Consider the following 19048-nt stretch of genomic DNA (forward strand, 5'->3'; position numbering starts at 1 on the left):
GAACAAGGCAAAGAGAGATAGAATGTGAGACACCACCCAAGACAAGGTTAATATCCCAAGGACACATGTAAATGCCTGTCCGCTGGCTGCGGATCAGCCACACTGAGGTTCTGCTTTGGGTCAGTCAGTAAAACATGACTGGTTATATTATTATAAGCTCTTATATTGTATGCATAAAGCAGATGCTCTAGAGGAATGCAATTTTTTCCTCACCACTGAATAAGGGCCAATTGGGATCGCGCACTTTAATATACAAATTATCCCATGTTCAACCTACACCAAAAATGTCAGGATTTGGATTGTGTTTTTGCTATCAGAAATTGCCTGAAAGTTGAAATGCAAATTGACCCTTAATGTTTTCTTTTTTTTTTTTTTAATTTAAACTGCCACTTCAAGGATTGACTTTGCCCACAAAAGCTCTTCAGAACTTAAAGATGTTCTTTGGCCAAGGAGAATGGCTTCAGGTATCCCCTTGAGGCTTCTCAAGTAGCCCCTTGTGCCTGTGCTTCAGAATTCCACGGGGCTGAATAGACTTAGAGGACCTGTGTCACCATCTGCCTTTGGTGACTGTTCCCAGACTGACCTTTGTTGGAATCTGGGCTCTGAGAGCTCCAACCTAAGGCAGCCCCCTCCTAAAGCTGCCTTGGTATCAAGAACTCTTGGTGCCCCACTCAGATCTCCATGGAAGCCTTGAAAGTTCTGTACACCCATCCCCCAGGTTCCTTGTGCATTGCTGCTAATGGCTCACACCTGTGCCTTTCTCCAGAGGCCTGCCTTTGAGCTGGTGGAGCTGCCTGGAGGTTCACAGAAGTATGGAATCCCTAACCCATGGCTTCAAGATAAGCCAGACACACCCTGGAATATATACTGTAATATACCCATCGATTCAGGCTGAAGCTGGGTCTCCACTCAAAACTGCACTCCTTCTCTGTTGGGCCTTATCCCACGCACAACCAGTTTCTCCTGGGAGTACGTCCTGAATAAACCACTTGCAGCTGGACTCTTGGCTCAGGCTGGGCTGGTGGAATAATCCTAGGTCAGCTTCATCAGGTTCACCCCTGACAGAGCCCATTTGTAAGGTTCTCCTAAAATCCTGTACCTCCCCCATCCTTCTCCTTCCCTTGTCCAATTTCTTCATTCTTTGCTCTCATGAAAAGAATGAATTTTTTCTTGAAAGCCTGATCTCCTTACTCAACAGTTCACAGAAAAGGCATTGACAAATGAAGCTATTTCTTTATTGCTAGTTTTCATTTGAATCATGTCAATAAATCACATAATTTTAGAGCTGAAAGTAAGCTAAATAATCATAAAACAATGAAACATTTATGAGTGTTAAGTGTCTGCTACATGCAAGACATTTACCTAGTTGAAGGAATTCAAGTAATATTCTACAAACCCCCATTCTTGCTAGACAACACCCCAGGGAGCTGAGAATGTGACAATAAGAAGAAGGAAATGCAGCTTCTGTCTTTATCCAACTTGTCATGCTGCAAGTCGCTCACCTGTGCTACAACTCATCTGTATGGTAACCTTGAAGAGCAGCTATCATCTCCTTCATTTTTTTTTTTAATTTTTGTGATTTTTTTTTTATACTTTAAGTTCTAGGGTACATGTGCACAACGTGCAGGTTTGTTACATATGTATACATGTGCCATGTTGGTGTGCTGCACCCATTAACTCATCATTTACATTAGGTATATCTCCTAATGCTATCCCTCCCCCCTCCCCCCACCCCACAACAGTCCCCTTCCTGTTCCCCTTCCTGTGTCCAAGTGCTCTCATTGTTCAATTCCAACCTATGAGTGAGAACATGTGGTGTTTGGTTTTTTGTCCTTGCAATAGTTTGCTGAGAATGATGGTTTCCAGCTTCATCCATGTCCCTACAAAGGACATGAACTCATCATTTTTTATGGCTGCATAGTATTCCATGGTGTATATGTGCCACATTTTCTTTATCCAGTCTATCATTGATGGACATTTGGGTTGGTTCCAAGTCTTTGCTGTTGTGAATAGTGCCACAATAAACATACGTGTGCATGTGTCTTTATAGCAGCATGTTTTATAATCCTTTGGATATATACCCAGTAATGGGATGGCTGGGTCAAATGGTATTTCTAGTTCTAGATCCTTGAGGAATCACCACACTGTCTTCCACAATGGTTGAACTAGTTTACAATCCCACCAACAGTGTAAAAGTGTTCCTATTTCTCCACATCCTCTCCAGCACCTGTTGTTTCCTAACTTCAAAAGAAGATATTTATGCAGCCAACAGACACATGAAAAAATGCTCATCATCACTGGCCATCAGAGAAATGCAAATCAAAACCACAATGAGATACCATCTCACACCAGTTATCTCCTTTATTTTGCAAATGAGGAAACACTCTTCCCAAGATTACTTTCCTGGTGGTCATTCATTCAGAAGGCACCCCCAGGTCTGGTGGCTCTCAAAGCTCACCATCCCCCACCATGCCGTCAGCGTCTCACATTTACTAACAGCCCCTTTGAGGCTTCCCCCTGTCCCAGCCCACCCTCGCTGCGCACTACCCTCAGCCAGGTAAGGAGAAATGATCCTCAGAGCAGGGTTGTGTCCTGGGCAGAGAGGAGGTGCTCAGGCTTCTGTCCCCATCTCAGCCCTGCCCTGTGGGAACATGAAGCCTTGCCTCCAAAAAGGCCTGTTTTGCATCATGTCTCCTCAATAAAATTATAAATTCTGGAGGATGAGGGAAAAGTTTCGTTTCTTTTGTTTCTTCCTCAGTCCTATAAATGTAATAAGCACTTAAAATATAAGTTAGCTGTGGTAGTGAATGAATGAAAGCATCTGTTATTGGCTTAATTCATCTTTGATAGAAAGTGAACTCCAAACAAAGAGAGGACTTATTAAGACATCAAAGATCTGTCATCAGAAATCCATCTTGTGCTTCCTTTATGAATGATCCAATGGGTCATTCATAATGACCCAATGATCCAATGGTCATTCCCATGGGGGAAACTGAGGCAGCTGAGAACATCCTTGTCATGTGATGGTGTCCCCAGACCACCCTCTAATTGCAATAAACTGATCTCAGCAGGAGGGGATTCTGATGGCCAGGACAGCCAGAAGCTCCCTGAACCTGCTAGCCAAAGAAGCACCTTGCCTACACTAGTGCAAATATTCCCTCTGCGACTCCCTCCTGGAGTACTCCTAATTGAGCCTGAGGTTGACACGCTCCATTGGTTGCATCTGCATTTGGTGCCCTGGGAGTTCCCACCCTAACTTCATTACTATTTAATTAATTGTGGGTTTAAAGGAAGTTGTGGGTTTAAAGGAAACTTTCTCTCCCTGCAGGGCCTCCCCTGGTGACAGAGAGGGACTAGGAACTCACACTCTGGAAGCTTTATTTGCCCCCATTGCTGAGACCACCCACCCCAAGCAGCAGGCTTCCATGTTGAACCTCGTGTGGATTATGTGTTCCTTAGCACATACCTGTCATTGATGATATTAATCCAAAGGAGAAAATGAAATGATGTGCATTTCAGACACTCAATCAGGCAGATGCAAGAGATAACGGTGGCAAAGCCTCTTTCGGCATCTTGGAAATCAAATCTCCCCTTGAAAGTGAGCAACCTGCTAACATGATTGACTCTAGCATGTGCTCCCCTATGTTCAAAGATTAAGTAACTTAATCTTCCCATAATGAATTTACAAGGGTTGTACAACTGTTATCCCCATTTATAGCTGAGAAAACTGAGGCACAAGCCATACAATTAACCCAGGTTACACCAGTATTGTGTAGCAAAGCCAGGCTTTGAAGATAAATTGTACCAGAGACTAAGGCATTGAGTAAGCACAGAGGACGAACCACACAGATTCCTTCATGTGAGCCACCAAGCGCATGAAGCACCTACTGTATGTCTAGGATCCAATGATGGATTCAAAATCATAACATATACTGTCCTGCCCTGCCTTATTCTCAGGAATTCTACATACTTATTAGGAATTAAAGATGTGCATATATTAGCAAATTCCACAAACATGTCTACAATTGATAGCATGAAGAGATGATTGTTTGTTTATAGAAGGAGAACATTGTGAGAGCGAGAAACTTTATTCAACAGAATAAAATTTCTTTAACAGCCACTTACAGTATGTCAGATATTTCAATAATCAATTTTGAGGTGGGAAAGAAATATTTTGAACCATAAACCTTAGAATATTATTAAAAAACTAATGAGAATTTGAGACCCTAAGTAAATCCCAAGATTGCGTTTTTTGGGTTTGTTATGTGATCCTTTAGCTTAGAAACTCTTTAGAAAATCACAATGGGGCTGGGCATGGTGGCTCATGCCTGTAATTCTAGCACTTTGGGAGGCCAAGGCAGGAGGAATGCTTGAGCCCAGAAGTTCGAGACCACCCTGGGCAACATAGCAAGACCCCCGCCTCTACCCAAAATTGAAAAACTAGCCGGTTGTGGTGGCACATGCCTGTAGTCCCAGCTACTTGGGAGGCTGAGGCAAGAGGATCACTTGAGCCAGGAGTTCCAGGTTGCAATGAGCTGTGATCACACCACTGCAGTCCAGCCTGGATGACAGTGAGATCCTGTCTCAAAAAAAAAAAAGAAAGAAAATCATGATGTTGAATGAACTGATTGAGCCAACTGCTGTGCTGAGTCTATGCAAAACAAACATCTCATGGGATAACTCATGTCCCAACCATTGGACATTCTCAACATCTCACTCACTCTGGCATTATTCAATTTAGCACATATCTTTCCTAGCTTTCACAACCAGTCGAGTAAATAAAATATCCCCAGAGGGTCCCAGAAGTTGTGAAGCTATAGAAGTGAAAACACATTAGACCAGTACTCACTGCCCAAAATGTCTCAAAGGCAAGGGCAGATGGCCACCAAGGAAAGAGGTGCTTTGTTTGTTGTTTTAAAAACTAATCATCTCCACGGCAATAATGCTGTTGGCAAATGTTCTCTTTCACAATTCCATATTTAAGAATATTACTTTGGAAGTTATAAATTGCCAGTTATTATTTGATTATCTCAGCTTGGAGTTTGCTACATAATGACTTCCTCAGTAGGATGCCAAGCTGCTAATTCATAACCTCCTTCTGAAAAAGCTTTTCAGGAAATTTGTAACAAATCCATTAAATTAAAATGAATTTGTGCTATATTGAGAAGTAACTGAACCATATGGGGCCAATCCAAATAACATTCTTTTTCTTTTTCTCCAACCCAAAAAACATTCATTCCATTTACTTCTCTTGAGTGAGGAGGCATGTGCTGTTTTTAAGGGTCAGGATCTTCATGATTCGTGCAGAGGGAAATCAAATCTTGTCATGAGATCCATTTAAAGATTTTCTCTCCTATGAGATATGGGTCCAATTACAGTCTGTCATGCTTTGTATAGAGTGCAAGCTTCAAATACTTCAATAGTGCATTTATGATTTGGAGTTACTACTCTAAAGGGCAGCAGTTTGCAACCCTGGCTGTAGCTGGGGAGCTGTTAAAAACCTGGATGTGCAAGCCACACTCCACAGCAATTAAATTAGAGCCTCTAGTGGGGAGCCCAGGAATCAGTATTTTAAAAGCTCATCAGGTGCTTCAGATGTGCAGTGAGGGGCAGTGGTTTCCACATTTGAGTGACTGCATCCACGTTACGTGGAGCGCTTGGTAAAATACAGACTGTTGCCCCCTCAGCCCTTGTTTCTGATTGAGTCGGGTTTGGATGGAGTTGAGAATCTGCTGCTTGTCTGGGGATCACACTCCCTAGAGGAAAGACCTGAGGCCCATTCAGAAAACCCAGATCCAAATCCCAGTAGCTAAAAACCCATGAGACTCATTTTCAACATCTGCAAAAACGGGCAAAGTAATTAATCCTTCCAATCCTTCTGAGAGAATTAATTGTAAATAAGGTTGGTGAACACTCTTGATAAAACTTAAGGTTTGCAATATTTGGGTTCTTTTAGGTTACAATGAATAAACATCTCTTAAGGGATAATATTCAAAAAGGTAAAGATCATAGCTTTAATGAAAATAAAAATGTGCCCATGATTTTATTTATTAACTAATGATCTAAGACACAAAAACAGGTTCAAGGAACTATTAGGCTGAAATGATTTGTTAATAGATGCAAAACTGGGTAATATTTTAGGCCCTCAAACGTAATGTTTGGGAAAAAATTGAATGTTTTAATTATCCTTCCCACAGCCCAGAAATTAATTCCACCTCCATGAAGGGAAAAATATTAGCATTGCCCTGAAAGGAACTGCTTGCATCACAATGGACACAAAACATCTGCATCACAATGGACAGCAAATATCACTCTTAGCCCTCCAGAAGGGTATTTCTTTTTTCATTTGTTTTTGTTTTTGTTTTTGTTTTGAGACGGGAGTTTCGCTCTTGTTGCCCAGGCTGGAGTGCCGTGGTGCAACCTCAGCTCACTGCAACCTCCGGCTCCCCGGTTCAAACAATTCTCCTGCCTCAGCCTCCTAAGTAGCTCTGATTACATGCACCCGCCACCACGGCTGACTAATTTTTTAATTTAATTGTTTTTTTGTTGTTGTTTTTGTATTTTTAGTAGAGATGGGATTTCACCATGTTGGCCAGGCTGGTCTGGAAATCCTGACCTCAGTTGATCCACCAGGAGGGTACTTCTATTTCTAGGAATTGCAAAATAGCCTGGCTGAGGACAGTTAAAGACGTTCATGCCATAGAATTAGATAGTCCCTGGAGGTGCAGTGTCCAGCATGGGAGGGTTGAGACCAGTGGTCTTATCTGTTCTTTTCAAAAGACAGCCATCATGATGAAATTAGGAAATTTATAGTCTCACGAATTCTCATAACAGCGATCCCTATTTGTCTTCTGAGAGACAAATTACCTTGGCTTTCGTTTTCCGTGTCCCTTTTCTCCGCCTTTGGTGAAAGCCACAAGCCTCTATACCTAGCTTTCTACAACTAAGACTAGAAAGGAGACTGGGCTAAAGAAGCAAGAGCCTGCTTGATTCTGGGAATCCTACCCACCAGGCACTGCCTGAGACAGTGCCTCCTTGGATCCCATTCGTACATTATTTGTATAATATTAAAAATAATCAAAGTCAGCCATTTGAGAAAAACAAAGAGACAGGAAGCTATACTTTCTTAAGTGACTCAACCCAAAATCTCTAGAGAGAACATGTGCAAAATATCTAGAGAACATGAAGGAAACTCAAGTAGAGAGAGTAGAAAAAAAGATAAAATCACAGCATACTGTTTTAGAAATCAAAGTGGAGAATAAGATATCTCATTGTGGCTTGGATTTGCATTAGCTGGTGATTAGTGATGTTGAGCATTTTTTATATGCTTGTTGGCCACCTGTATGTCTTCTTTTAAGAAGTATCTGTTCTTCTCTTTTGCCCACTTTTTAACGGGGTTATTTGATTTTTGCTTGTTAAATTGTTTAAGTTCCTCATAGATTCTGGATGTTAGACCTTTGTCAGATGCACAGCTTGTGAATATTTGCTCCCAATCTGTAGGTTGTCTGTTTACTTTGTTGATAATTTCTTTTGCCGTGCAGAAGCTCTTCAGTTTAATCAGATCTCACTTGGCAATTTTTGTTATTTTGCAATTGCTTTTGAGAATTTAGTCAAAAATTCTTTCGAAAGGCTGATGTCCAGAACAGTATTTCCTAGGTTTTCTTCTAGGATTTTTCTAGTTTGGGGCTTTACATTTAAATCTTTAATCCACCCTGAGTTAATTTTTGTATATGGTGAAAGTTAGGGGCCTAATTTCATTCTTCTGCATATAGCTAGTTAGTTATACCAGCAACAGTTATTGAACAGGAAGTCCTTTCCCTATTGCTTATTTTTGTCAACTTTGTTGAAGACCAGGTGGCTATAGGCGTGCTCCTTTACTTCTGGGTTCTTTACTCTTTTCCACTTGTCTATATGTCTGTTTTTGTGCCAGTACCATGCTGTTTTGGTTACTATAGCATTCTTAGGCATTTTAGTAGGTATTACCAACTCTCGTAAATTGCTCTCCATTATTTTTTTATAGAGAGATAGTTTCCTTTCCTCTTTTCCAATTGACAACTTATATTCATTACTATATGCAAACCTCAAGTACAATGTTGAATAAAGGTATTAGTGGGTGTCCTTACTATGCTCTTTATTTTAAAATAAACACATCTAAAGTTTCTTCATTTAAAGTAATGTTTGTTGGATGTTTTAGGAACATACTTTATAGGCTAAGAGAATTTTTCCCTATTTTTCAGCTAGTAAGAGTTTTTATCATGAAGAGATTTCAAATTTTATCAGATATGTTTTCTATATATATTGATGTGACTATTAGAATTTTCTTTAATATGTTAATGTGGTGAATTGCATTTATAAATTTTTATAATGTTAACTTCCTGCATTTTTAGAATAAGCTTCAACCCGATTATAATATTTTAACTTTTTGATAAATTACTCTATTTGGTTATTTTCTATATTGCTTAGGGGTTTTGCATTTACATTCATAATCATGTTTAAGCAATAATTTCTTATTCTTATACTTTCCTTTTTAGATGATGATATTACAGTTACCATTGTTGAGTAATGATCCTTATTTTTCTCTCCTTGGAAGAGTTTTATCATGTTGGAATGATCTGGTCTTTAAAAGACAGATTCAAATTTTATGTAAAATGGTTTGGTGTGTTTGGGATTTTTTGTGTGTGTGTGTGGAAAGATTTTGAAATATTGATTCAATTTCCTTAACAATAAAAGGATTTTATTTAGATATATATTCTGTTGGCAGAGTTGTACGTTGTGTTTTTTATTATCTTTTAATTAGCTTTTTAATCTCTGCTACATCTATTGTTATGCTTCTTCCTCATTCATTTTTTTAAAATAGTTTTGAAATGTAGTGTTTTTATTATATTTAGTTGTAATTAATTTTAAAGTTTCATTTTGATTTCTTCTTTGCCTTATGGGTTATTTAGAAGAATGTTGTTTAATTACCAAAATTATAGTATTTCTTTTTCTCTTTTTGTAAGTGATTTCCAACTTAATTGCATTATGGTCAGAGAGAATGACTCTATGGTGCTAATTTCTTTGAAAAGTTTTGTGCTTTATGGCCCAATCTATGTTTGATGTATTTTTCTAAATATGATTTATGTGTGCTTGAGAGAAACACATATTCTCTATTCATCAAATCAAGGGTGGTAATTGTATGGTTCAAATCTTTTAAATTCTTACTAATTCTCTGTTTAGTTGACCTCTTAATAATTAATAAATATGTCAAAATATCCCACCATATTGGTGATTTGCCCTTTTACCCTTGGAGGCCTGTCAAATATACACTATATATATATAAAACTATTTTATAGGTATGTAAATATTTTTATTTATTGTATAATTCTTATCATTTAAACACTATTATTATTTAAGCTTCAGTTTACCATTTTCATAGTAAAATATCTTTTTTTCAATATTATGACAGCAACACCAACCTTCATTTGGGTAATATTTGTCTGCAATATCTTTTTAAACTCCTTCCATGACCTTATACCTGACCAGGAATACTTTGTAGATATTTTGCTAAAATTCCATCTATTGGGATTTGTCTGATGTTTTTATCATAATTATATTAGGGGTCATTGGTTACTGCCAGGAAGACTGCAGAGGTAAATTGACATTTCATCACATTGTATCAAGGGTGGATACAATCTACATGACTTATCACCCTTGATGTTGACCTGGCTGAGGTAGTGCTTGTCAAGTTTCCCCACTGCAAAGTTACTCTCCTCCCCACCCCCGTTTCCATACTGTACTATTTTGGAGGCAGCACCACTCATATTTAGGGAATTAGGAGTTATGCTTCATCTTCCTGAAACTGGAATATCTACATATATTATTTGGATTTCTTCTGCATAGGAGACTTATCACCAGTCCCCATTTATTTATTTGTTCAATCATATCTTTCATGAACTCATAGTTTCTTTTTGCACTTTGGGTTATAATCCAATGTTAGACTGCTTTATGTTATCAAATTATTCCAACCTTGGCCATTGGGAGTTTTTTGGTCAGTCCCTGTGCTTTTTTGACAAACCCTCATGAATGTAGCTTTATTTTACCGATATCTTACTTTCTTGCATCACAAGGTGCTCCAGTCTCATTTCGTATATTCCCTATCCCTGTCTTAGAATCAGCTCTTTTGCCAAGAAGCTGTGGTTCCTTACATTGGAAAAGGGTATTTGAAAACAAGATGTGAGCTTGTAGTGTGATCATTGCTGCTGGGATGTGGTCTTTTCTAAGCTATCTCAGCTGACAGAGCAAGGAAACGTGTATATAACTGTTTATACCATATGTCTATGTATAGATGCAAACACATATATAGGCTGATGTACACATATATATAAGCTAGTAAACCACATCCCAGCAGCAATTATCACACCTCAAGCTCAGATATACATATATATGCATATATACACACAAGTATATATATATATGTATATCTGAGCTTGTAATGTGATATATATGTGTGTATGTATGTAATGTGGTGTGTGTGTGTATATATATATAAAAAGAAACCACATATATACATACACATATATATGTGCATATATGTATAACCACATTCCAGGAGCAATGATATATATACACATATATGTATCTATGTGCATATATGTACATGCATGCACACACATGTGCACACGTACATGCATACACATATGTGTACACACATACATGTATACACATATGTGTATGTACATGTATACACACATACACACATATATACTAGCCAGTATATATATGTACACACCTATATACTAGCCAGTATATATATGTACACACCTATATACTAGCCAGTATATATATGTACACACCTATATACTAGCCAGTATATATATGTACACACCTATATACTAGCCAGTATATATATGTACACACCTATATACTAGCCAGTATATATATGTACACACCTATATATAAATGTTTTGATATAATCATTTGTATCTATACTTAACTAAATAGGAGTTAATACTGATGTTTCCAACTGAGTCCATTTTCATGTAAATCATTATAGCCTCCTCTCCTTGCTTGTTGGTAAACTCCCACTCTAACAGTGAGAAACTTGGCTTCTACCATCCACCACCATTTACTTAACTGTTCAATTCCAGTACACATGTAAAATAGTATCAGAATTGTTGACCCTATTCCCATGAGAAACAATGTTATTAACTAGAGCACAGTGCTTAAATTCAGTTCCTTCACCCTTAGTTTCACATACTCCACTAGGATTTCCTGTTATGTCTTCCAAAGTTAAACAGTTGTCATAAGGATTCCTACTGAGCAATAAAAAATTAATTGAAATCCCATCTTTATCATTTATAAATATTAGATCCCATTTCTAAGCCTTTAAATGTTTCAATGATTTATGTATTTTATGCAAATATTTTAATTATTATACCTTTATTATATGTTTTAATAACAGGTAGTACACACATTTCTTGGTTATTTTTGCTTAATGTTTGTTAAATATGTTTAATATTTAAAATGTATTCCCATTAGTCCAGAAAATTATCTTGTATATTTTAACAGTTTGTTTCCAACCATCTGGCCCTATGAAATACTTTCTGCCCTACCTGTTCTAGAATTTCATCTAGATGAAATAACACAGTTATATATGGTTTCAGGCCAGCTTCTTTTGCTCAACATAATGATTTTAAAATTCATCCATATTGTTGTGTGTATTCATTAGTTAATTCTGGTTTATTGATAAGTAGAATTTCATTGTGTAAATTTACTACAATTTTGATGAACATTTTGGGTTGTTTCCAGTTTTGACTATTATGGGCAAAGTTTCTATCAATATTCTTATATAAACTTTATTGTAAACATTTTATTTTGAGAATATCTAGGAGTTGAATTTCTGGGTCATATGGTAAGTGTTTTTTAACTCTTATTTTTAACAGCTTTATTGAAATACAATTGAGATTATACAATGTAACCACCCAAATGTATAATTCAGTGATTTAAAATCTATTTTCTGTTATTCCACCATGACTGCTATGAATTTTAAAACATTTTCATCACCATAAAAAGAACCTACACAACTTTTAGCAGTCAGTTCCCATTTCTCTCTGACATCCATGGTCCTAGACAATCATCAGTCTACTGTATATCTTTCTTGATTCACCTATTCTAGACATTTCATACCAAAGGAATCATTTGTGTTTGGGGCACTGGTTTCTTTCACTTAACATGTTTTCAAAAAGTACACTTATATTGAATAATGTTTTGACATTTTATTCCTTTTTATGTCAAATAGTATTCAATTGTAAGGATATACCACACTTACTTACCCACTCATTTGTTGATGAATATTTAGTTTGTTTCCACTGTTTAGTTGCTATGAATAATGCTTCTGTGAACATTTTCACACAACTCTTTGCATGGACATGTTTTCACTTCTCTTGTGTATATACCTGGGGGTGAAATTGCCGGTCATATGGAAACTCTGCTTGACATTTTGAGGAAAGGACAAACTGGTTTCCAAAGCAGATATACCATTTTACATTTCCAATAATGTGTGAGGGTCCCACCTCCTTTACACTCTTGCCTACACTTTATATTGTTCATCTTTTTTAATTTTAGCCATCCTAGTGTATATGAAGTGATATCACCTTGGTTTTGATTTGCATTTCCCTAAGGGCTAGTGATATTGAGCATATTTTCATGTGCTTATTGGCCATTAACATATCTTCTTGGCAGAAATGTTTATGTAGATCTTTTGCCCACTTTTAGTTCATTGTATGTTCTTTTTATTTTTAAGTTATAAGAATTATTTGTATATTTTGGATCCTAGACTTGTATCTGATACAGTCAATCCTCATTATTCACAGATTTTGTGTTTTTGAATTGCCTACTTGCTAAAATTTTTTGGTAGCTTCAAAATCAACACTCACAGTGCTTTCACAGTTATTCACAGATATGCACAGGGTGGCAAAATGTTTGAGTCACTTGGCATGCAGCTTCCTAGCTACAGTTCAATAAAATGATGCTCTACCTTCATGTTTTAGCTCTCAGACTGTAAACAATTGTCCTTTTTTTGTCTACTGAATGCCATGATTTTTACATTTTTATGCTTTTTGTTGTTGTTGATTTCTCTGTTTTATAGGGGCTGTGTTGATGTGCTGGCTACTGTCCCTAAATGCAGGAAGGCTATAAAGTCCCTTACATAGAAAATACTTGTGTTAGATACATATCATTCAGGCATGAGTAATAGTGCTGTTGGTTGTGAGTTCAATGTTAATAAATCAACAATATAGGTTAAATAAGGTGTCTTTAAACAGTACCATACATAAAGCAAGGTTACGTATTGATTGGTTGACACAAAAGTGATATGATCAGAGGCTCACAGAAATCTAACCTTGTATTTTTTACTTTAGGATCAATGGTTCTGTATTTGCTAATTCAGTGTTTGTGGAGACTTTATGGAACATAGCTACTGTGAATAATGACAAATTGACCTTATATTATTTGGAGATATTTTCTCCCACCCTGTAGGTTATCTTTTCACATTTTTTATTGTATCCTTTGAAGGACAGTGTTAAGCTTTGATAAAGTATAATTATCTATTTTTTCTTTTGTTATTTTTGTTTATGCTTTTTGTCTAAGAAGACATGACAACAAAGATTATGAGATTTGCCCCTATATTGATATTATAATCATGTGGGCCAATTTCATATAATAAGTCTCTTTCTATAGATACATATTATATTGGTTCTGTTTCTCTGGTGAACCATGATTGATTTAAAAAAATTGTTACCAAGAATTGAACAGAATCTTAAAGATAAATTTTCTAAATTGATTCTAGGGTTTCTGGAATTGGCTCTCTAATTTGATTAAATAAGACACTAATGTCTCTATGTCAGGTAGTAAAAAGAGGACTGATAGTCCATGGTGTGTTCTGGCAATAGAGATAGGCACAATATCGTCATTGGATACTTCTAATCAAACACACATAAGAAGCAAAGGTCTGACTGTGTATATAATACTTTCAAACATTTTTGTCAAACTAACAAGTATGGTGAGCACTTATTGTCTGCTTTCTTCTAATGTCACTGGACATAGTTGGAAAATAAAAGGGTGCTCTCACTTTAACAGTAGATATTCTACAAGGCTAGAAATTCAATCTCTATTGTTAATTAGCCACTTGCAGGATAAGATTTTGGGTTTCATTTTCAGCAATCTCAGCCTTGCGGCTACACAAGATAAACTATCAGAACAGACATAGATGCTTTCAAGTATTTCATGCAGAACTTGACCTGAAATTTTGAATCCCTGAGTTCTTAAACATATCCTGTGGCTATTTTTCCAGTTCTAGTTTACACAAGTTTAACACTCAGCAATTGGCAAAATCCTCACATTAGTTACCTGACCTACGGGGTGAGGGAAAAATTATAATGAAGAAGGCCAAGTGGAAGCCACTAGAATGGTTTCTACCTAGAAATATAGTAAAGCAAAAGCAAGACTACATTCTAGAGGAATTTAAATAATTAGCACCACCATCAATCACTTCAAAAATGCAGGGGCATTAATTTTCACTGCATCCCCAACTCACCTATTTGGCCAGTGCATAAGACAGATCTTCGAGAATGGCAGTGGATTATTTTAAGCTTAATTAGATGGTGACTCCAATTGCAGCTTCTGTACCAGATGTGATTTCACTACTTAAGGAAATTAACACATCCTGTGGTACCTGGTATGCTGCTATTGATCTGGAAAATATATTTATGTCCATCCCTGCAAATAAACACCACCAGAAGCAGTTTGCATTTAGCTCCTGAGGCTAGCAATACATCTTCACTGTCCTACCTCAGGGGTGTATCAACTCTGCAGCCCTATGTCGTCATTTAGTTCACAGGGACTTTGGTTACCTTTCCATTTCACAAGATATCACCCTGGTCCAATGCCTTGATAATATTATACTGATTGGAACTAGTGAGCAAAAGGTAGCAATTATTCTAGACTTATTAAAAAGACATTTGCATGCCAGAGGGTTGGAAATAAATTTAACAAAAATTCAGGGGCCTCATACCTTAGCAGAATTTTTAGGAGTTCATTGATGTAGGATATGTTGAGATTTTCCTTTTAATTAAGTTGTTGCATCTGGCCCCTCCTATAACTCAAAAGAAGGCACAAAGCATACTGAGCCTCTTTGGATTTGGGAGGGCAACACATTCCTCATTTGGGTGCACTACCCCAGCCTATTTACTGAATCACCTTAAAAGCTACTAGTTTTCAGTGGGGCTCTGAACAAAAGAAGACTCTGCAATAGGTACAGGCTGCTGTGCAAATTGGTCTGCCAATTGGGCCACATGATTCAGCAGATCCGATATTACTTGAAATGACCTTGGCACATAGGGATGCTGTTTGGAGCCTTTGGCAGTCTCCTACATATGAATTATAGTGTAGGCCTTAGGATTTTGAAGCAAAGCCTGGCCATCCTTTGTGGATAACTACTTCCTTTGAGAGTCAGGATATGGACTGCTACTGGGCCTTAGCAGAGAATAAGCCATGGGTCACTAAGTTATTGTGCAACCTGGGCAGCCCATAATGAGCTCGGTGTCATCTTACCCGCCAAGCCATAAAGTTGGACAAGCAAACAACACTGTCATCAAATGGAAGTGCTGTCTACATGAGACCAACCCAGGCAGGCCCTGAAGACACAAGTATGTAACAGGAAGAAGTCCCCCAAATGACCATGGTTTCTATTCCTGCTGCACTGCCTTCTGTCTCCCAGCCTACATTTATGGCCTAATTGGGAGTTTCCAGGATCAGTGGACAGATGAAGAGAAGTCTTGGGCCTGGTTTACAGACAGTTCTGCATGCTATACAGGCAATGCCCGAAAGTGGAATGCCGCAGACTTACAGCCTTTTCCTGAGATACCCTTGAAGGGCAGTGGTGAAGGAAAATCTTCCTGAGATACCCTTGAAGGGCAGTGGTGAAGGAAAATCTTCCCAATGGGCAGAACTCTAGGCAGTATACCTGGTTGTGCACTTTGCTTGGAAGGAGAAGTGGCCAGATGTGTGATTGCATACTGATTCTTGGGCTGTAGACAGAGGTTTGGTGGATGGTCAGGAACTTGGAAGGAACATGATTGGAAAATTTGTGACAAGGAAATTGGGAAAGAGTATATGGATAGACCTCTATGAATGGGCACAAAGACATTTGGGTCCCAAGTGAATGCTTTCCAAAGGACTACTTCAGCTAACAATTTTAATAAATGTAATAGGATAACTTTAATAAATGGGGTAGGGTAACTTTCTCTGTACATACCAGTCAGCCTCTTTCTTCAGCCACCCCTGTCATCACCCAATGGGCTCAGGAATAAAGTGGCTATGGTGGCAGGGAGGGATGTTATGCATGGGCTCAGCAACATGGACTTCCACTCACCATGGCTGACCTCCTCACAGCTACTACTGAGTTTGTAATCTGCCAGGAGCAGGGACCAAAACTGAGCCCCTAATAAGGCACCATTCTCTGGGGTGATCAGTCAGATACCTGGTGGCAGGTAGATGACATTGGACCACTTCTGTCAACAAAAGGGTGGTATTTTATACTTAATGGAATAGACACTTACTTTGGATAGGGATCTGCTTTCCCTGAATACAGTACTTCAGGAAAAACTATCATTTATGGAATTACAGAATGCCTTATCCACCATCATGATATTCCACACAACATTGCTTCTAATCAAGGAACTCACTTCACAACAAATGAAGTGTGGCCAAGGACCCGTGCTCATAGAAATTGCCATCCTGAAGCAGCTATGTTATAGAACCTTAAAATAGTCTTTTGAGGACTGGTTACCATGCCAGTTAGACGGGAATACCTTTCATGGCTGGAACAAGGTTCTTCAAGAGGCTGTATATGCTCTGAACTAGCATTCAGTAAAAGGCGCTATATCTTTCATAGCCAGGATTCATAGGTCCAGGAATTCAGGGGTGGACGTAGAAGAGGTGCCATTCACTATTATCACTAGTGACCCACCAGCAAAATGTTTGCTTCCTGTTCTTACGACCTTATTCTCTGCAGGCCCAGGTGGCTTAGTGCCAAGGAGAAGAACATTTCCACTGGGAGACACAGTGGTATTTCCCCTGAACTGAAAGTTAGGACTACTTAACTTTGGGGACCTCGGGCCCCTATATCAATAAGAAATGTGATAGTTACTGTACTAACTGAAGTGATTGATCCTTACTACCAAGAAGAAATTGGTAGTAGAGATCAATCACTCCTACCAAGGAGGGCTGTTTAAGTTATATTTTTCTGTTGGTATTCTGTTGTTCATAGTTTTCCATTATAATCTTTTTTATTTCTGTAAGGTCAGTAATGATATCCTCTCTTTCATTCTTGAATTAATTAATATGTGACTTGACTAGTTAAAGCTTTGTCAAATTTGTTGATTTTGTCAAAGAACCAACTGTTGCTTTATTATCTATATTTTTAATTTTATTGATTCGTTCTCTAATCCCTATTGTTTTCTTCCTTTTGTTTGCTTTGCTTTTAGTTTGCTCTTCTTTTTCCAGTATCTAAAGGTGATCCTTGATTTGAATTGTTTCTTCTTTTCAGTATAGGAATTATAGCATAAATTTCTCTCTAAGCATGGCTTTAGCTTTTTCTTGTGAGTTTTGGTATACTACATCTTCATTTTCATTCATCTCTAAGTATTTTCTAACTTTGATTATCTTCTTTGACCTATTTGTTACTTAGAAGTGTGTTCTTTAATTTCCACATTTCTAAAAATTTACCTAATTGATTTCTAATTTCATTCTATTGTTGTTGGAGACTATATGTTATAATATTTCAATCATTTAAAACTTTTTGGTGTTCTTTTAATGACCTAGCATGTGGTTTATCCTTGGAAATGTTCTTTGTGCACTTGAGAAGTATAGGTATTTTGCTGCCATTTGGTCAAATGTACTGTATGTGTCTATCAGTTCTAGTTGATTTTTAGTGTTTGAGTCTTCCATTTCCTTATCGATCTTCTACCAGGTTATTCTACCCATTATAGAAAGAGGGGTATTGACATTTACAACTATTTTTTATTATGCATTTATCCCTTCAATTCAGAATTGTTGCTTTGTGTGCTTGGGGGCTCTGTTTTTAGGCTTATGTGTATTCCAATCATGATAGCTTCCTGGTAGATTTACATTTTCTCCTTTAAAAATATCTATCTTTATCTCTAATAACATTTTTGGTAAAAACATATTTTGCATGATATTAGTATAGCATCCCCATCTTTTGCGTACTTGGTGATTAGTTGATATATATTTTCCTACACTTTCCCCTTCATCTCATTGTATCATTCAGTCTTAAGTGTGTTGTCTGCAGATAGTGCTCAGTTGGACTTTTTTTTTACTCTGATAATGTATGTCTTTAATAAAATTTTAAATCTACAGAAAAAAACATAATTGCCATAATATAGCTACATGGTAAGATACCCACCCTGGGAGGGTTTCTTTCTGAGTTGTGCCTTCCTGAGGGTTGGCACAATTTTAAACACCTAGTTAGCAAGTCATCTGTCCTTACTTAAAAGGGGACATTTTATGAAAGATGGCCAGGATGAGAATGTATCCTCTCTCAGTAAAGGTACTAATTAATGCATGCAGAGCTCACAGCTAGGCATGGAATTGTTTCTATTCTTTTTCTGGTGTAATAGTTGACCATGGTTGAACCTTTTCCATTAAACAATTGACTGTCCCCACCCCCTAAAAAAGAGAATTTTTTTAGTCTGGTGTTCAATGACATTTGAAGGGCCCAATAAGCTCCAGTTTGACTAAACGTGATCACCAAAATGGCACTTTGTCTTCTCTGGCTCTCAAACACACACAGAGTTTTAATAGGCAGATGTATATCTATTAGGGTATTTCAGAAGAAGCCTTTTGAATCCTGAGGAAACAGGTAACTACTTACATATTTCTGTAAACTCCTCTGCACTGATGTCCAGCCTCAATTCCCTGCTAACTGTAATTTAAATACAATTTATGATTCGAGTCAAAATCCTGATTGCATTTGGTTTGCTAGTGACAGAAT

This window comes from Pongo pygmaeus, chromosome 21 (genome assembly GCF_028885625.2).
Source record: "Pongo pygmaeus isolate AG05252 chromosome 21, NHGRI_mPonPyg2-v2.0_pri, whole genome shotgun sequence".
Classification (NCBI taxonomy): Eukaryota; Metazoa; Chordata; class Mammalia; order Primates; family Hominidae; genus Pongo; species Pongo pygmaeus.